Here is a 20,986-nt window from a genome sequence, read left to right on the forward strand (position 1 = left end):
CCATGGGAAGAGCTTACTAAGTAGATGTTGAGTGAGTGAGTTAATGTTGAATCTTTGGTTCTTCTAAACCAGTCAGTGTCCCACCAGTCTTTCCATGGAAGGTCGCAGGCATGTTTCCAATCCCACTCAGAACCTTACTGTTTGCCACGGGTGCAGAGCACATTGTTTGCAACACAATCAGGATCTGAGATTTATCTCCTGCCTCCCTGCACCCTTTTTACCTATTGACTCAGTCATACCTGTCTGAAGAAACATCCTCAGATGCTAACATGAGATTTTGAAAGCAAAAGACGATTATTTTGGAAAATCCAGACAGGACAGGTGTGAAGGTATAATCAGTGCCCTTGTGTATGGACATTCTCTTAGGCTTTGACACAAAGAACTTTATGTGGACTTTGGTGTAAGCTCTGGGTTTTGAGGCCAGCCAAGTGCTGTGGCTGTCACTGGTTTGTCAGTGATATGACACTAAAAAATAAGAGTGTACATCTTTCCAAGATAACTCCAAGTTCAGGTTCTACAACATCATTTGGCTTATTTAAAAAGTTGTAGAATGCTGTGTTTACTTCTACACAAGACACCTTCCAAATTGACTTCCTTTTAGTGTGATGCCAACCATCTATGAATTCTCTCTGTCATACCACAGAAATTGCCATAACCACAATATCATTTGTCTCCCAGAAGCCGGAAAGTCACTTTGAAGACCTGTCGTGCGCTTTCCTACTAAAAAGTGATGTTTAAATGGTAGCTAGGCTCCTCTTTAATGGATGGTGTAGCAAGGTCATCTGCATGTTCCATGTGCAACAGTAAAAAAGGAAGGGAAAAAAAACCCAAACATGACAGCAATCCAGTAGTTAAAATTAAAGCAATTATATTTAACACATTTAGAATGAGTTTTAAATTTTTTATCTGATGGAGGCACTTAAGAAAAAGGAAAGGATGAAAAAATAGTTGGAGATGTGTAGGGTGATTCTGAGAGAGACATCAGAATTCTACGGGGGCTTATGTACTCCTGTCATCATACTCCTATCATTGGGACCTCGTGTCACTGGCCTTACTCTGAGACTTCTGAGCCACTGCATAGCTTTATGGAACATTTTGGAAGAGAACAAGGAGGACAGATAACAAAGTAAAGAGAATGTGCCTTTAGTATATTCATTCATTTATCCACCACTAGAGCAGCAATTCTCAAACATTTTAGTCTCAAGATCCCCTTTACACTCCTAAAAAAATATTGAGGACTCAGAGAGCTTTTGTTTATGTGGGTGTTATACCTCTTGATGTTGACCATATTGAAATTTTTAAATGTGATATTTAAAAATACTTTATTAGTTCATATAGAGATAATAAGGAAGCCATCGCATGTTAACATAAATAACATATTTTTAGGAGGAAAAAACTAAATCATAATGAAAAGAGTGGCATTGATTTACATGTTTTCAAATCCCTTTAATGTCCAGCTTGATAGAAAACAAGTGGCTTCATACATCTGCTTCTCCTTTCAATCTGGTGTTCCAAGTTGTTTTGGTTGAAGCACATGAAGAACATCCAACCTTGCCATGTGTTGCTGAAAAAGAGAGAGTATCTTAATAGCTTTTTAAGAAAATTGTGGATATTCTTTTTTGATATTACACCAAAGCTCAGCAAGTAGCAGTTTCTTAAAAGTTAGTTGTGCTGAGAATTCCGAAACAATATCAATGAACTTTTTATTATTTACACTAAAATCTGTCTTGCCGTTTGAATGGATCTTTTACAAATGCATGATTTGGGGACATCTAGCATTAGTCAAATGAAAAATATATGTTGACTAAGCCATGCAGCTCTTTAAAATGTTGATACATCTCATTATCCAAGATTTTAAAAATCACATTTATTAATAACACCACCATTCTTATCTGAAATGTCTTAAATATTGGGAAGTGTCAGCAGATATAAGTTGTCCAAAATTCAGATTTCCACTTGAAAGCTTGATTTTTTTTTTTTTAATCCTTGGCAAAATTGCTATCAGTTGTGACAGGCTCACTTGGTTCATTTCTGAGAAAATCTCTGCATCATCTGTCAGTAGTTCATGATGTTTCATGAAGGAAGTTGCTAGTTCATCTCATAATTCAAATGATCACAGAAGTGCTTTTCAAGCCTATATTTCAGTGTGTAGCAGATAGGCATCTCATTTAGTCACACAGAATATCAAAAAGTCACGTACACAAGGGCTAAGATATAATAAAGGCAATCATTTTTACTGCCTTTTCAAGGACATTCTTAAGTGAAACCAGATTGTTGTTTTTCCCTGCAAGTGTGAGATGGTAAGACATTTCAGCGGCCACCAGTAACAACAGATTGGCACTAACTACCATGACTTGTGTCGAGGTATCATGCGTTTTATCCACCTTTGCTTTTTTGCCAACATTACAAATGTCAACACAGTGAAAAGTACAAATAAAGTGTTATTCTTATGATACTGTTTTGACCTCACGAATCCCTGAAAGGGCCTTGGGGGCCCCCAGAGGTCTATATGAGATACTCAGCTTGACCTGTACAAGACTTTCTTCTTGTAGAGGAGCAAGAGAGAGAATTAAAAAAAAAAAAAAAAATGCGTAAGATGCTATAACCAAAATAAAGCAAGGCTGTGTGTCAGCGGGCTGTTTGAGGTTGAGTGGTCATTCAAGCCTCCTCAGAGAAGGTGACATTTAAGAGAAAACTTCAGAGCAGTAACAACAGGACCGCTATTTCAGGCTCTGAAGCAAGAATGGCCCAGGAACAAAAAGAGAATCATGTTGCTAAGCGTAGTAAGTGAGGGGACATGGTATGAGGGAAGGTCAGCGAGATAGGCAAAGCCCACACTGGACTGGACCTTAGAAACCGAGGTGAGGGGCCAGCTTTTATGCTAAATTTGAGGAAGACATGGAGGGGATTGAGCCAAGCGATAGGTGACAGCCACCTTGTACTGCCCCCAGGAGGTGTCTTTGCCTCTTTGACCTCCTTTCTTCTGCAGATAACTTTATCCGGCTTTAAGATTCTAACTGCTGGTTGTAAAGTTGTGGATATAAGTGGAAAAATCCCCAAAGATGACGTAGAACATGACACTCTCCTTATACAATAAAAGTAACTTCCAAAAATATTATTATAGTCATGATATGGCTATGTAAAAAAGAAACCAAGGAGACAATAAACAGAAATTCGGAATAGTGATGACCTCAGATAAAGGAGTCAGGAGGACCAGTTCAGGGAAGACCACACGAAGAGATGGAGGTCCTCGTTAAAGTTCAAGTTCTAATGTTGAGTGGTGGCTTTGTGGGTGTTTATCACCTTGCCTTATTAAGAGCAGGTGACTGAGTGATAGCAGGCAGGCCACGAATGGGCCAGTCATTGGAGTCCATTGGGAGCCGCGGATAATGACTAACCCAGGCGACTGCACCAGAGTTTAATAGAAAAAGGAAGTACGAGTGGGAAAGATCCAAATCTAATACCTTTTTCACTTCTTCATAAACCAAAAGGCAACTTCCTAGGCCGTTCTAACCATAGCTGTGCAAATATCAACTATAGCATCTGGTTAAGAACTTGAGCTTCAGGGTAGAAGTGCGTGGATTCACGTCTTTGCCTTATTCCCTACCAACTGTGCAGCCGGACACACAGTACTGACCCCTCCAGCCTCTGTCTTCATCTGTAAGGTGGGATAATAGCAAACTGCCTGTCTTTGAGTTGTTGGGAAGATGTAATAAGATCACCTGTAAAGTGCTTATTACAAAATTTCTGTTAGTTTGGGGGGGAGGTTTGTGGGGGGGGGTGTAAAGATTCTCAGGTGAAAATTCTCATTCCTGTAAATACTCCCTGCTTCTTTCCATTTTTTTCTTTCTTTATGTAACTGAGGGAAACCAAGAATGGAGCAGGTTTGTTTTTTGTTTTGTTTGTGAGAAAAAGCTTGTTGAATCTCCTCTTAAGAATGTTTGAATTAAATTCCCTGGCCCGGGGATGATATTTTTATCTTATATGATTGTTCTTTGAACAAGCAGTAAACACACACACACACACACACACACACACACACAAACAAACAAAATGAAACTGGAAGGCTCAATGCTTTCTTCCTGAAAAGAGGCTTCAGGGCTTTAGGCCAAAATGTGGCTTGAAGTGAATTTTAGAAGCAGCCGCAGCTGGCGGTATCAGTTGTGAGGGGCCCTGCTGGTGACAAGCACACTCCCCCAGGACAGGGGAAGCACTCAGCAGAGCACCCACTGGGCTGCCTGCTGCCCAGGGACCCAGCAGGAGGAAGGGAGTGTGCTGGATCAGAAAGGAAGAGGCCCCCCCGCCCCGGGATACCCGAGGGACCAAGCCAGGCAAGTGTACATTGCAGCACCCCTTTCCCTGAAATGCATGATTTCAGTTCCATCTTATAGGGGGTCGGAATCTCCCAGACCTGACGCCCTTAAGCTGACCCTGCCCCCCACTCTCAGCCAGTGACATCCACTGATCTGTTTTCTGACCCTATGCTTTTTCCTTTGCCAGAATGTCATAGACGTGGAATCATGCGCCATGTAAGTTCTTAAATTTGGTTCTTTCATTTAGCGTGATGCCTTCGAGATACATCCACGTTGTTGTATAAGAGTACTTCTTCCCTTCTTATTGCTGAGTTGTATTCCATTGTGTGAATGAACCACAGTTTATTTCTCCATTTTCCAGGGGAGAGAGATTTAGATCACTTCCAGTTTAGGGCAAATATAAATAAAGCTGCTCTAAACATTCACGTGCATTCATTTCCCTTTGGTAAATACCCAAGGGTGGGATTTCTGGGTCACTTAACTGTATATTTAACTTTATAAGAAACAGCTCTGCTGTTTTCCAAAGTGACCATACCATTTTACAGTCTTACCAGCAACATATATATATATGATGGTTCCAGTTGCTTAGCATCCTCATCAGCACTTGGTACTGTCAGATCTATTGTTTGTTCATTTGGTTAGCTTTTAGTCTAATAGGTGGGTGATAAATTATTATGTTTTTAATTTGCATTTTGCTAATATGAAATGATGTTGAGTACCTTTCATGTGCATATTTGCCATTTGTATATCTTTGCTGAATTGTCTCTTTGTATCTTTTATTTTTTTTTTTTTTTAGTTGGCTCCATGCCTAGTAAGGAGCCCAGTGCTAGACTTGAACTCACAACCCTGAAATCAAGGCCTGAGCTGAGATTAAAAGTCAGATGCTTAACTGACTGAGCCACCCAGGCACTCCTCTTTCATTCACTGTTTTAATTGAGTTGGGTTTTTTCTTTTTATTAAGGTTCATTTTTTCAATATTTTCTTTTATGGATCACATGTTTGGCATTGTATGTAAGAAATTTTCACCTAATCCAGGATCACAAAAATTTTCTTCTAGGTGCTTTGTAGTTTTAGGTTTACACTTAAGTTAATTTGAGTTAATTTTTGCAGAATGTACAAGATGTGAATTGAGGTTCCTTTTTTACTTTTTTTGCTTATGGACATCCAGTAGTTTCAGCACCATGTTCAGCACCATGACTCTCTTTTCTCCATTGAATTGCATTTACCCCTGTTTGAGAAATCAGTTGACCATGTGTGTATAGATCTATTTTGGGTTTTCTGTTCTATTTTGTTTATCCTTTCTTTAATACTACAATGGCTAGATTACTATTGCTTTTATAGGAAATCTTGAAGTCAAGTGCAAGTCCTCCAGTTTTGTTTTTTTACAAAATTGTTTAAGGTATTCCTTTGCTTTTTTTATAAAATTTAAAATCAACTTGCTCATTTCTACAAAAACTCCTCCTCAGAATTTGGTTGGAATTGGGATGCCTGGGTGGCTCAGCGGTTGAGTGTCTGCCTTTGGCCCAGGGCATAATCCTGGAGTCCCAGGATCAAGTCCCACATCAGGCTCCCTGCATGAAGCCTGCTTTTCTCTCTGCCTATATCTCTGCCTCTCTCTCTCTCTCTCTGTGTCTCTCATGAATAAATAAATAAAATCTAAAAAAAGAAAAAAAAAGAATTTGGTTGGAATTGTATTGAATCTATAGAGTAGTCTGGGAAGAACTGACATCAAAATATTCTCTTTCAATCCATGATCATGGTATATCTCATCATTTTAAATCTCCATGTGTTTGTATTTTTCATCACACATATCTGGCACTTATTTTTAAAAATTTATTCTTACATGTCTTTTCATGCTAATGCAAATGGCGCTGTTTTTATTATATTTTGGTTTTCAGTTCATTGGTAGTTTATAGAAAAATGGATTTTTTAAATGCTGATTTTGTGTTTTGTGACCTTACTAAATTCTAGTAGTTTTGTTTTTTTTAAATAGATTCTTTTGGGTTATCTATGTGGCCAAATCATGACATCTGTGAATAAGAGGATTTTATTTTTTTCTGTCCAACTCATTCCTTTATTTGTTTTTCTTACCTTCTTTCACTGGCTAGGATCTCTAATATGATGCTTATTATTGTTTATTATTAATTTATTCTTCATGAGTTTATCATATTGGTCCTCTTGGAAGACGTTATTCATTCATTCCTTCATTCATTCACCAGACATGTCTTGAATATCAAGTGACAGGTTTTCTACTTGGCACTATATGGATTATAAGAAAAATAGCTTACCTAAATTTTTTAGAATTTAGGCTTATGTAGGAAATGTAAGATATTTACCCAAATGAGAATAACATTAGGTTAAAAAAGTATGGGTCATGAGATGCCTGGATGGCTCAGTGGTTGAATGTCTGCCTTCAGCTCAGGGAGTGATTCCTGGGTCCTGGGATTGAGTCCTGCATGGGGCTCCCTGCGGGGAGCCTGCCTCTCCTTCTGCCTGTCTCTGCCTCTCTCTGTCTCTCATGAATAAATAAATAAAATCTTTAAAATAAATAAAAACTCAGAAACCCTAGAAGGAAGGTGAAGCAGGAAGAATGCCCTCCAAACACCACTCCTTCCAAACTTTGAAGGTCAGCCAGAAATATGGGATGGGCTACAACTCAAAGGGAGGGAAAAATGTGAGGTATGAGGGGCAGTGGGATGAGCGCAGGGACTAATGAGAAGAGAGGCCAATGAGAAGAGGAGTTATGTGCAGCTGTGTACTCTTAGCCCTCTCCTTCCCTGTGTGAATCTCAGTGTCAAGGCTGGGAGGAGATATCACAGTACCTGGTTTCTGGAACTCAGAGGAAAGGGAGAGCTGAGTGGTATGGGAAGAGGAAGCTCCTTGACCAGAAAGATGGGTAATATGTGCATATTCAGAAATAGAGGAGAACCTTCTAGGCCGAGGACAGGAAAGATAGACTAAGGATTACTAGCCCAGAGCAGTGATACTGGACCCCCTGCTCATGCTTTTGTACCTCATGCATGGAACAGAGCAGCATGCAATGGGCTTATAGGAAGAAAGCTAGAACAGGACTCTGGAAGCAGGTTGTATGGGGCCTGAGTGCCGCCTAATGGGTTGGAACCGAACCTGATAATCAGTGGGAGAGGAGAAAAGAATTTTGAGCAGGGAAGAAAATGAAATCGGAGTTTTGAGGTAGTGATTATAAAATGGTTCCAAGTGTGGCCTCTCCAGCTGGGCTGCCTGGGTTCAAATCCTCGCCACTAGCTGTGGAAAGAGCCTGTCCCTCTGGTTGCCTCAGTTTCCACACCTGTGAAACAGGAATAATAGGTACTTGTAACGATCAGATGAGTGGATACATGTGAAACTCTTGGAATAGCGCAGGGCATGTGAAGAAGTGCTGTACAAGTGTTACCTTGCATTATGCTTATCAGCATTGTCATCGTTGTTATTTTAGGAAGCTTAATTGGAAGGAAGTGGGTGAATTTAAGCGGTTACGTGACTGCACAGTGAAGCACACCAGCCTTGTGAGGCCTGACTTTAAAAGTCTGGATGTGCTACCCACCCCTACCATGGCACTTGGCTGCGGGTTCTTCCCTCTTCTTCCACCCCGGCAGTTGCAACGCAAATAGAAACTTTGCTCTTTTTTTTTTTTTTCCTCTTTAAAATGTTTGTCTTTCTGATCCTCGCTTGGGTTAATCACGCTCTGGAACCCCTTCACCAGAGTGTGTAACAGATGTGTGCACGTTAAGGGCTATGTAGATTTGGGGAGTGAATTTTCAAGCGCCTCATTCCAGAGCCAGCAGGCCCCTGTGCGGGGGATGCAAATTTGATGTCTGGAGCCCACCATCAAGATGATAACTATGAAGACTGCAGCAAATAGGAAAATATTTAGACAATAATGTTAAATGAAACAAAACCTAAAATTGTGCATACATCACATAACTATGTGGAAATATGGGTACATATTGGCAAGGACTGCAAAGAAATGCAGACACATGACGACATCTGTGTTAAGATGCAAAAAACATGAGCACATTAATTGCTTTTCCTTTAGTGTTTCTCTGATTGTCTTAACAATATGTGAAAAATAGAGAAAAGAGAGGAGGAGGCACGAGCCTCCATCCCCCCCTTCCTGACCTAAGAGACCCTTGCTACCGAATAGCCATTGCTTGAGCAGAGAATGGAAGCTATGGAAGGGTAGAGAGCATCAGTAGTTAGCGAGGCCATGGTCCCCAGAGCCGAGGTCTGTTCTGCACCCTCTAGCCCCCAGAATTCACCCATCTGGCTCCCACCAGTGGCTCCCACACTCGCTCCCAGCAGCAGAGGGCCCTCCCTTCTGTGCAGACAACACTCCCCAGTGACATGGGATGCACATGTCTTGTCCTTAGGCCATCACAGTGATGGTCTCAATTAAACAAACATGATTCAGATTCCAGCTTTGTCACTGTATTGTGCAAATGGTGGGACCTTAGCCTCCTTGAGCCTCACTTTTCCCATCTGTAAAATGGAATTAACAACATGTTTTTGCAATGGGCTAGTAGGAATAGCATAAATACAGTGCTTGGCACCCAGGAAATTGCTTAGTAAATAGTTGTGGTTCCTGTATGTGGCGGGGGGGGGGGGGGGGGGGGGACGAGGTGCAGGGGTGGGAGGGGTTACAGGTTGTTAAGAATCGTTATTAGTTTATTGGAGAGAACTATCATTCAATGGCTAGCTCACACGCTGCCGCCTTCATGAGGTCAGATCCCATTCTTCTGCCCGGAGCTGCTTCTCTCTCCACTGGTCTCCTGGAACATTTTGTTTCTACCTATTTCACAGCATCTGCTACTTGCTCTGTGGCAACAGTGTCCTTTGAATGCCTTATCACTTTTCAGAGGTAGCAGCACAATGCTGAGTGGCCAGAACAAAGGAGAGAAACGAAGATCAGAAATGCTACCCTGGTGGGGTTCGGGTAATTTTGAAGGAAGTGCATTCAGGGCACCTTCTGGTGTCAGCCCTGTGACCCAGGATGTATTTGAGTCTAGAACAGGCAGTGAAAGGGAGTCATCTGAAACGAGGAGGGCCTTTCCACATCCCTCAAGTCATCCTTCCAACGTGGTCCCCAACTCTGCGGATGTGAAGGGGGCCTCCTCCATATCTGTGTGGTCAGAACCTGACCCTGTGAACCCACGACACTGCTCAGCCCTGCACAGCAGCTGTGACATTGCCATGTTGCTCTTACCTGTTCTCATCTTCTGTATCTGCCACCCTCTGAGGCAGTGCTTGGAACATTGTCAGCATGCGGTACATATTTCTTAACGGCTGCATTAATCAATTCAGTCAGACAAAGTGGGTCTGAAGAATTCACAGACTGAGGTCTCACAAGGATCTCATTTGCGAGGCCATGGTCCCCAGAGCCAGGTCCCCCAGAGGTACGTTTCCCTCCAATGCACTGGGACCACCTGGAAAAGTTCCTCGAGCTCCTGTTACATCTGCACATTGCCCTGTGTCCTCGGTGCTTAGAAATGCAATGCAAGGGATGCCCAGAGAGAATGAATTCTAATTGAGCTTCCTGCCTCAAGGCCAAGGTCGATCCGCCTGTGCAGTTAGAGGGGCCACCAGGTGAATGAAGCTGTTAGTGGGGAGGTAATGTGGATGAAAGGTCATGGGAGCCTGGCCTACTGTGGGCGCTTAATGGTACTGAATAATTGAAAGAATAAAGTGAGAGATGGGTGAATGTTGCATTGACGAACCCGCGATGATCTAAGGGGGTCCTAGAACATTTGCAAATTGGTCATTAATGTTTCATCCTTTGTTCATCTCCAGTGGTAGCAGGAGTTTGCAGCCACAGGGATGCGGCTCCGTGAGAGACTGCGCCAGAGGAGGCACGGCTGGCCTGCAAGGCTGCCCGTCATTTGGGTTTATTTCATAGTGGTCTAATGGCTGGCAGTGGCCTGCTGTGCCTTACTCATGCACTCAGAAGGGACTCGGCTGCTTTCACATTGTGACATTTGGAGGGGAGTCATGGATTCTAGAGCATTCCATCTTTATCGGGGTTTTGCTGTTGTTGTTTTGCTTTGCCTGGTTTTGAAGCGAGGTTTGCTAAAGCTGAAATGACTGTTTATTCATGACGGGGAGGGGACAAGGAGGGATGGGGAATAATAATTCTCTTCATCTAGAAAGAACGCCTTCTCCAAAATGATTTTTGCTGTTGGCAAAACTGAGAACATACTCACATGATTCTCTCCGTGCAGTAAGTGACAGGGAAAACACGTCGTGCGCTGTGGAGAGCTATAACTGGCGGCGGTTGGCTTAAATCAGGAGAGCCTCCGTTTGCACAGCTCACTCCACTTAGGAGAACCTGGCTACAGGAACGAAACGGAGGCTCGTTGTAGAACATTAGAGACGTCAGGTCCAGTCGTGAGCCTCCTGTGGTTGGGCTTTTTCAAGAAATAACCAGGTACTTGCCCACCGTGAGCTGCACTTTTAGGTAAAATTTTCGACTCTGCCGCCGCCCTGCCCTCCATCTGGGGGACCTGCCAGTTGAAGCTGTCCACCCCAAAGCCACCCGACACCCTGCCTGAGCTCACCAGTTCTTCTGCTGACCTTGGAAGGGGGCCCCCTTGTCTCCAGCACTGGGCAGCGTGCTTTGCAGTGGCCGGCCCTGCAGCCTGTACCCAGGAAGCTGGTGGTAGGTTCCAGTGGCTCTCGGCATCTGCAGAGCTCACTCGTCCCACAGATGGCTGTTATTTCCATGTCTCACAATTAGCTGGAAAGGGCACTTAAGTGAAGCAGGCATTTAGTCCGTCCCCAGCAGAATCCATCCTCCTGCTGCAGGAGGGAGCCAGGCCCCATGCAGCTGGTGCTTGGAGTTGGTTTTAAGCGCATGTTGACTCGACATCCTCTCAAGGGAACTGAACAAATGGCTTGTGCTAATGAGTGAGGAGGACCAGAGCCCCGTCAACCCCCCGGCAGAGCCAACTGGGGCCTGTCGAGTGTCCTGAGTCATCATCCCCAGGGCAGAGCAGAGGGCCGACCACCCTGAGCTTCACCTTGAGCTGAAGCTCCAGCCTAGCCACCCCAGTCTCGGAGCCGGCCCCCCGGGGGTGGGCGCAGAGGAGACCGAGGCAGGAATATCCAAGAGATGGAGCAAGGAAGCAGGGCTAGGCACACCGCCTTAGAATGGGGGGGGGGGGGGGTTGTTCAGAAAAGGCAACATGCATCCACCTGTATGTGTATTTTACTTTTCTCTTGCAGATGTTTGGGATGTGGCCAAGGCTCTGTATTCCACGCTCTGTCTCCTCTCTTCTCTCTGTCTTTCCCCTCCAGGGATGGGCATGTCAGCCATTCACAGGTGCCCATGCCCTCGTTCTTCTAAGCACGAGCTGTCCTCGCCTTGTTTTTGTTTTCTATTTGCTTGTTTTTGAAGCACAGAGTTGTCAAGTATAAATTTACTCATCATATTCCTCCACTTAGCCTCAGAAAACTTGCTTGTTTCCCAAGGGACTGACCTGAATCACTCTCCAGCAGGGTCTGTCGACGTTGGCGCTGTTGACATTCTAGAGCGGGATAATGCTTTGCTGGGGGTGCTGTCCTGTGCTTGGTAGGATGTTGACAGCATCTCTGGCCTCTGTCCCCCATATGGCACGAGCACCACGCCCCACACACACACCAGTTGTGACAACCAAAAATGTCTCCAGACGTTGCCAGATTTCCCCTGGTTAAGAACCACTGCTCTACAGAAATTCTGCCAAGAAAAGCCTCCCATTTTAAACATATGCCAGTCCACATGGTGGCATGGGTTGCTCTTAGTTATTAAACCCTGTGTATTATTTCTTCATTTATTCACCTATTTACCCATTGAACCATCCATCTGCTCATCCAGCTAAGTAGCCAACAATCGACCCACAGAATAATAGTGCCTTTGGAGCTAAACATTCTGGAATTTAAATTTTGACTTTACTGCTTACCGACTGTATGACCTTAGATTTAACTTCCCTATGCCTCACTCTCTTCATCTGTAGGAGAGGAGAAAACAGTGCCCAGTTCATGAGATACACAGCAGGACCGGGATTAGATGGGGCTTCGTGGAGATGATGATGTTTTGGAGTCGGGTAAAGACCGGTGGCAGAGATTTTGAGTGGAAGGCAAAGGCCGAAAGCTAGTGAGGAGAGACTGAATTGGGCCATGTTTAATGAGCACTGAGAGGAGGAGGTATTTTTCTGAGATTGCAGAATTGAAAAGATCTAGAAGTAGAGGCCAGAGAAAGTGAAGAATCTAAGATGATCTCAAGACTTTGAGTATCCAGGTGCCTTGGAGAATGATGGACTGTGATCAGAGTGATGGCACCCAGTGAAAAGAGCAGACATGGGAGGGGAGAGGGACTTAGTTTGGGCTAGGTTGGGTCTGAGTCCTGTGGACATGAAGTTAGCTAGAGGTGCTGAGCGGGTGTTGGGATGTGTGGGCTTGCAGGAGAAGTCAGCACCCAGGTTCTCTAGATAAAGGTGGCAACTTGAACCATGTGCTTGGAGAACGCAAAGAGCATAACCGGGGAAGAGAAAAGGGTCAAGTTTAGGTCCTTTGGGAGCACCCAGCCATACATGGGAGCAGATGAGTTGTAAGACCGCAAATGTAGAGCCCAGGAAGTAGCAGTCAGAAGTTAACTAAGATTTCCAGGAGCACAAGGTCATGGAGGCTAATGGAAGTTTCAGAGAGGAATATGGGATTGGCTGAGACATGCTCACGAAGGTCCAGATGAGTGAAGATGGAGTAATAGAGCTCAGGTGGGCACTGAAGGTTACCAGAGACGTTCAAATACGTAGTTACAGGACAATGGTGTTAATGGAGCCCCCATACTTCAGGATGAAGTGTAGAGGCAAGAAGTATAATATTCCATTTCGAGAAATTGTTCAACAAAGATGAGCACCACAGGAGAGTTTCCTTTCAAAAACTTTATGAGGGAAATATGAGCCTTTTTCAGGGAGAAAGAACGATTGAAGACAGACAAGATGATTAATGCGGAAACAGCATGAGTTCGAAGGCACTGAATGTTTGGAAAGAGGATATAGATGCTTCTGTTTTTGAGACCATGGGGGAGACTGGAAAAGAGAGTATGTATCAGCTGGTCTTGAGCAAGAAGATGATTTCAGCTGACCTCAGGCCTAGATCGCCCTGTAAAGAAGGAATTTTTACAAGGTCAAAAGGATCTTTGTCCAATTCGAACTGTTCTCCTTGGCTTTGTTTTCCCTAGATATGTCATAGGGCAGTAATTCATTATCATTAGTTAATATGTCTGAGCCCAAGAACAGGAGAGAGAAGTGAAGATTCCTTCTAAGAGCTCGTATACAATCGACAAAAATATCCTTCACAAAGGACAGATTACACAAAGAGTTGCCAGTCTTGCAGAGGTCATGAGCTAAGTCTTCACTTAATCACTCCTATTAAATGGTCCTCTTGTTAGCAGTAATTTTACTTCCCCAAATCATTGTGATTAGTAACTTTATCATGTGCTTGTTATGTTCTAAGAGCTTCACATGAATTAATTCAGTGAGTCACTCAGCCCTATAAGGTACTTTAAAGGTGAGGCAACCAAAGCACAGCAAGGCGAAGTAACTTGCCCCACGTCACACAGCGGCTAAGGGGCAGGGCTGGAATACAGACCCACGCAGCCTGGCTCTACACGCACTGGCTCTAAGACCACATGCTCATCGTCTAGAGGCAACACTGAGACCTGGATGTGGGTGTGACCACCATACCATCCAGGAGAACCCATGATCCAGGGAAGGTCAGCTGATCTGAAAAGATGACAGACCCTAAACACTTAAGAGAATTGGAGTAGTGGGAGTTTTTAAAAGGCATGTAGAAAAAAAAAAGCCATGAAGCGGCCAGGAAATGCAACAGACCCCAGGGACCCCCACCCCCACGCCACCATGCAGAGGAAGATACCTCTCTTCCCATTTGCCTTTCCTCTTCTCCTTCCCCTTCCTCCTTTCCCTCCCTCTTCTTCTCTGTGGGTACCCCTTTCTCCATACAGCCCACGAACCTCTCCTCTTTCTCTCTGGGAGTAAGGAGATCCTCAGTCCCCTGCCCCCCAAGTCCTCCCAGATGCTCCCCACTTGTGGGCTCACGCCATGGGCTCCTGCCCCGTGTGGATTAGGAGCCACGGGTTGGGCATTTTCCATGGGCAGGAGCATGGTTTCTAATGAGCAGCTTCACTCTGTCCTACCCTCTGATATCCTGTACATTCCGCTGTGGGTAGTGTCCTGTCCTGTCCTGTCCTGGGGGCAGAAGCTGGGCCGTATTGTTTGTCTCCTGGAGCTCAGGAGTCCCTTTGCAGTGCAATTGCATCCCAAGCCTATGGGGCAGTCACTCTGGGGCACATTGTCTGACCTCCATCTTCTCAGACATCCTTTCCCATTAAAAATTGAAGATGATAACAGCAGGGCCCCTTGGTCCCTCTCAGTTCCTCAGTATTTGCTAGCCACAGCTGGGCACCTTTTGCTTCTCAGTGGCCTGAAGTGATTTGTCACGTCACGTGTCATCTGGGCCACACCGTGGCCCTGCCGCGTCAGACCCTCTTGTAGCCCATGCGAGTGGAAGCTGTTTTCCCGCATTCTCTGCCCCCTCTTCTGCTGTCCTCCCCTGGGGTCCTGCTGACCCCATTGCTGTGACAGACTTGCACAGCGGTCCCTCTGGGACTGTGCGTACAGTTTTGCATTGCTTCCTAATATGCATCCTTCCTCGTTGATCAGAAGCCACTGAAATAATACAGCAAATATTGCTCATCACCAGTCATTGTATCAGCCACTGAGCTAGGTGTTAGGGACGCAGAAGTGAATGAGCTGTCCTTAGAAGTGACGGACGTGTCAACAAATGGCTCTAGTGACACAAAACACGACTATAATGAGAGGTACATATGGGGTGCTATTGTGATAAAGCATGTGAACCTCTCTTGGAGGGCTGCAGTGAGGCTTTGAGAGGTTAATGCCTGGAACTGCAGGCAGGTGTGTCTGGCACATAGCAGGTACTCCGCACATGTTAGCTGTCAATGTTCTTATCCATTCCCTTCCAGCCTACTTCCCCAAGTTCCAATATCAAGCCACAGATCGGGTATTCAGAAATGATTCTTAATTACAGTGAGTCAAATGAGGAAATGAGTGTTGGGCCCATCAGGAGAGAATTAGAGACGTCAGAGAGAAGATGGATGTTATGGGTGGTGCAGTTGGGAGGGGAGAGTCTGGGAAGAAGAGACTGGATCCTGTGGGCACAAGAGACTTTCCTCCCAGATCAGCCTCCCTCCTCAGTCCTAGTCACTGGTCACCGGAGGGCCCCTGGTGTCTCCTCACAGCTTCTCCCCAGAGATAGGACCTTTTCACACACATAACTTTCAAAAAAAATCCAAAAGTCAGGAACACTTGAGAGCCTATTCCTCTATTCACTCTTCTTTAGATTTGGATCACTTTTCCAATCATTTATCGACTCCTTTCTGTGATCCAGATACCATGTGAGACCCTAAAACACCCCCGTGGACAAGACAATCCTGTCACAGAGCTGAATCCAGCAGGACAGACCACACAGGCCACAGGGTCCGAGCTGCCTTGCCCTGCCCCCCAAATTCCCTACCACCTCTAACAATAAGGTAAAGGGAAGGGTCACGCTTGCATTCCCTTTTCCCAGGTTGAGGTTTTGTGTGATTTAAACTTATTTGCAGACAATTAACCCTAAGGTCAAAAAAGCACACCCTTCTGCCTCTGCAGAGAGTGAAAGCAGATTTTTGAAGAGAAGCAATCGCTGTATAGAATTAAAAGCTTCTTGATGAATAATGCTGTCGTTACGCAGGGAGGAAATTACAGTAGCACTTTCTGCGATGTAATTAAAAAACCAAAAAAGCAAAGATGAATGAAATACCCACAAGTGAAAATGGGATTTGGTTTTCAACAGAGGAAATTGAAGCTGTGTCAGTCACATGGTTTTCATTTCCCAGTCTAAGTGAAGTGTGTCCTGAATCATTTCAAATTGTAGAAGGGAATCTCATGGCACATTTCCTTTAACCTTTATAATACCGTCTAAAAAAGGAGATTTTTACTCTAAAAAGATGGGATGTTTTTGTTTTGTTTTGTTTTTTTTCCCCATCCTAACCACAGACTCTCTAAAATACCAAAAGCATTTCATAGACCCAGCTGAGGCCATAATCCATTTTTTTTTTCTCCTTCTCACCACTGCCACACCCTGATTCCCCTGGTCACATTGGTTCTCCCATTTTCAATCTAACCACCTTTGCTTGAGAACATATAAGATTAGCAGTCCAGAGCTGGGCTTGTCAAAACCACGGAGTCTACCCTGTACTCTTCGATGTGATCTCTTTTCTCAGTGTGGTGTGATCAAGCCTGCTGCACATGGCAGCGGGAACCACTGGTTCGGAAGTCAGACCCAGGTTCTTCTCCTCCCAGCCTAGTTACTTGTCATGTAACCTGTGAACTCCGAAACCCTTCTGAACTTCATTTCCTTGATGTATAGAATAGAGGCTGTAACAGCCTCTTCCTTAGAGTTGCAAGAATTTAATCAATTGATAGATATTTGAATGTCTAATACATAGTAAGTACCCAAGAAATCCCAGCTATTCTCATCCCGTCGTCGGTATTGTTGGAAATAACCATGGGATTCAAGAGTGCAAAATTGGTGTTATAGCTAAGGGATTTGGGATTACCAGCACCGGTTGTGGACAGTCGCAATTTTAAACATTGTGGGCAATGGAGTATATAGTCTGACAAATTCTTGGAATTCTGGAAAGCGGGGCTGGAGCTGGAGGCCTATCTAGAGGCCTTTAGAGACCTCTTTCACTGCCCCACACCCCAGATCTCAGAGTTGTACCACTGGAGGACAAGGAAGTAAGGTCCTGAATCTATGTTTTCCTGAGAAAAGAAGATATGGCTAGCTCTCCTCCCAGGCAGGGCAAAAGAGCTGATCTTCTTTAAGACTCTAAGTACATGGAATTAGGGAATAGGTCTTGGGCCTCTGATCTTTCCACTGTGAGGAAAAGCAAGAAGGACACTGGGGAGAACCATGCCTCTGTGGGCGCCATTCTCACTCTGCAGTCTCACACTCAGGCTGGGTGCTGGAATTTGACCCATCAGATTGGGGTCCCTCTCCTTAGAGGGAGAACAAGGAGGTAACAGTGATGACGATGACAACAGTGAGCCCTTGCACGGCACTTCATATGGCCAGGTGATACTTTAAATGCTTTATATAAATTATCTTATTTAATCCTCATAGTACTCCTTTGTTATACATATTGATGTTATGCTCACCTTCTACAAAGGGAGATTGCAGAAAAAAGGAGGATAAGTTATTAGAGCCTAGAGAATTCCTCTATAAATAAAGAGGATGGACGGATGGACAGATGGATGGACAGATGGCTAGGATAGTGTACCTTTCTATAGATAGATAATTCTTCTCTTCCTCTTCTTCACAACCGTTGGCCTCCAAAACGACCATCCCGGTAAAGTAAGCAGCCTTGCAGAAGATTAAGCCCAAACATATCTTCTAGTTATTTTGCAGATTATATTAAAATGCAAAAGAAGATTATTAGTTATTAATTTTAAAACAAAAGCTAGAAACATATATTCCGTTTAGCCTCAAGGGATTTTTTTTTAATATTTGTACCCCTGGCTATTCATTATAGAATTGTTGTCTTTCCATGAAAGACTCAGAGAGGTTAAGTAACTTACTGAGGGTCACTGAGCTAGTAAGTAGCAGAGCTGTAATCTGCTTCCTGGTTCTCTAATTCTGTCAGCTACCATTTCCATGTCTTTCTCCCGTTACCCTGTGCTTTATGTGGTAGCTCACAGGTCACATTAGTGGCCTGAACCAAGGAAAATGTGGGGAGATGAGTGATTAAAGGGGTGGGTCTTTGTAGTAAGAAATTAGCTCCTGGCCCAGATTTGACTCCCTTACTTCATGCTCTCTAGCTGCTTACCCTTGCTGGGCCTCCATTCTCCTGGGGTGGTTGTGAGGATTGGATGAAATAATGATGTAAAGCATCAGTGCATAAGTGATAATTGTGGTTATAATTAATAGTATGCCATATGCCCTTGGCTACATTCTCTTAGGAATGCTTTGCCTACTAGTAGAGCAGTGCCAAGTCTAAAAGGCCATTATAAGCCTCTGAGTATTATTCCTATTAATGATCGTCATCTGTAAAAATCACGTCCTAAACCTCCAAGTTCACTTTTTGCCAAGTTGAGTCCACCCCTTGCCTGTTGAACACACCCTGCGGGACTGGCCATGTCTCTGTGACACCATACTCTGTAGTGTGTCATGTTGACTTTTCAAAGATTGTAAGGAAGGTTGGGAGTCACAGTGGCCATTGATGTTTCCGTTTTAGGGAGCTGTTCTCAGGATGATTGCAAAGCTGATTTGAACCATTCAGAAGAGGGATGGTTAGTAGGTTAGTTATCTATCGCTATGTAATGAATTACCCCCAAAACAGCATGGCTGAACACAACAGACGTTTCGTTGTCTCACAGTTTCTGTAGCCAGGAATTACAGAGTGAGCGTGTTGACTGGATGATACTGGTACCAGGTCCGTCAGGGGATTGCAATCAGGACTGGGGGACAGGGTGGCAGGGGGCCTGTATCATGTAAAGGCCTGATTGGGGCTAGAGGCTCTCCTTCCAAGCTTACTCTCTTGGCTGTGCCAGGAGACCTCAGTTCCTCCATGGCCATTGGTCAGAAGTGTAGCTCTTCCCCCCGTGGCCTTCCCTGCAGCCAGGGTGGCAGCTGGCTCCCATGAGCAAGTGACCAAAGAGAATAAGGCAGCAGCCATGATGTGTTTCATAACACATCATCACCTCCGCCGTAGTGTGTGGCCACACAGACCACCCATGGTCCAGCTGGGAGGGAACCACATGGGGTGTGAATGTCAGGAGGTGGGGATCACTGGGGGCCCCTCAGAGACTGGCTACCACAGGTGGTACATTCACATCTCTGGACAACTGAGAGAAGCGTATGTGATCTTTACAACCATGGTCTCTAAAAAAAACCGAACCCGATGGGGTAAGCAGCCTCTTACAGGAAATCTCAATCCACATTTATTCCAAGACACGTCAGCTAATTATTTTGTGGATTATAATAAAATGCGAAAAGCCCAATGATCGTGTTAGTTTTGAAACAAGAGTGAGAAACATATTTCCAGTTTAACCTCAAGGGATTTTTTTTTAACTCTATATACTCCCGGCTATTTATTGTAGAAGTGGCCACAGAACTTTAAATATAGACCAGCATGAATTCAACTCTTACAAATTTAAAACCATCGGAAGTGCCAGAACACTTCTTTTTCAGTCCAAGAAGGAGTTCTCTAAGAGTGGTGGCTAAATGCATAGCAAACCAATTGACTGCTTCAGCATCTGTAATATAGAATAATTTGCATTCCCTCTGACTCATCTCTTTTCTGTTCCTATAATTCCTATTCGTATCTGAGGCTGGACCGTCTCTCCCTCCACCCTAAGCCAGATTATTTTGAGTTAAGACATTGATTTAAGCTTTCTCTACTTTCACTTTGTCCTGTGAACTAACATAAGGAAATGCAATCTTACAGGCCAAAGTTCATAGGCCCTGTGCATGAGCAACACAGCCAAGTTCACTAGAAGGAAGATCACACAGTTCTTAGAAAGACAAAGTTGCACAACCAACACATCACGTATATACACCCAGAACCACTGACGGGGATCCTTAAAGGTGGTGGGGGGACAGAAGACCTATCAGAAGAAGATCCTATAGGAAGGCAGGCAAGCCCCTCCTCCCTCCCTGCAGTAGCGTGAGCAGCAGATGGTATCGGTTGGCTGACCCTACATCATCCATGACTCTTATCCTGGGCCTAGAGGTGGTTGTGCAACCCAGGTCCAGCCAAAGAATAAACAGGAGTTTCTGGACGAGGTTTTCCTGAAAGGCTTTTTACCTAGGACAGTCTTCTGACTTCTTACCCTGCAAGCCTTCTCCCATCGCTCCGGCTGGGGCGTAGATGGAGCAGCCATCTTGTAACCACTAGGCAGTACACATAAGACAGCAGCCTCTGCCTAGGGATGGGGGAACAAAAAGAAGAGGCTGGATCCCTCATGCCATCACTCACAGCTGCTTTGGTCTGCACACCTCCAGGCGTGTGTTAGATGTGTTTCAGCCAGGTCAGCTTTTTTTTTGTTGTTGTTCCACGCAGCTACACTCATCAGAACTGACACACAGTGTGGCTCAGATCTCTGAAGATAGAGAATACGTTGTTCTGTTGCAGACAGTCAAAGGAAATGGGATCCTAAAGGAAACACAAATAGAACAGGAGCCTTGAATGTACATGCCTGCAGTCTTAAAGAGAGAGGTCAACGAATGAGATATTCAGGAAGTGATCAAGGATGAATGACACAAATGGGATGCATCATCTTTACTTAGAAATAAAATGGCAAGGTCAGCAGACTTTTTCCTGTTTACCAGATACAAAGTTATCTACATCATTATAAGGAGTGTTTTTATTGCCAGAAACATCTAACTTTTATAAAAGCTTAAAGTAATTTTTTATCATTATTTCTGCAAAATGTTTTTATTAAAGGAAACACCATATGGTAACAGAAAGAAGAGTTAGTTACAAGTCACGAAGCTAGTCACAGATTTCTTTCCAACAGTTAAATTCGAAATACTTATCACAGACC

The 20,986-nt window shown here is 44.3% G+C and overlaps 1 protein-coding gene and 1 long non-coding RNA gene across 2 annotated transcripts in view; one reads left to right on the top strand and one right to left on the bottom strand.

The window, feature by feature from the left end:
* The window catches only part of FARS2 (phenylalanyl-tRNA synthetase 2, mitochondrial), a 499,622-nt gene that overhangs the window by 449,278 nt on the left and 29,358 nt on the right, over positions 1–20,986 (top strand). The window lies entirely within an intron of this gene.
* LOC119867642 lies at positions 1,306–20,648 on the bottom strand. Its single transcript, XR_005384260.1, has 2 exons — positions 20,273–20,648; positions 1,306–1,564 (listed from the first exon to the last, which is right to left on the bottom strand). It is a non-coding gene; the product is annotated as an uncharacterized LOC119867642 (long non-coding RNA).

The sequence above is a fragment of the Canis lupus genome, chromosome 35, assembly GCF_011100685.1.
Source record: "Canis lupus familiaris isolate Mischka breed German Shepherd chromosome 35, alternate assembly UU_Cfam_GSD_1.0, whole genome shotgun sequence".
NCBI lineage: Eukaryota > Metazoa > Chordata > Mammalia > Carnivora > Canidae > Canis > Canis lupus.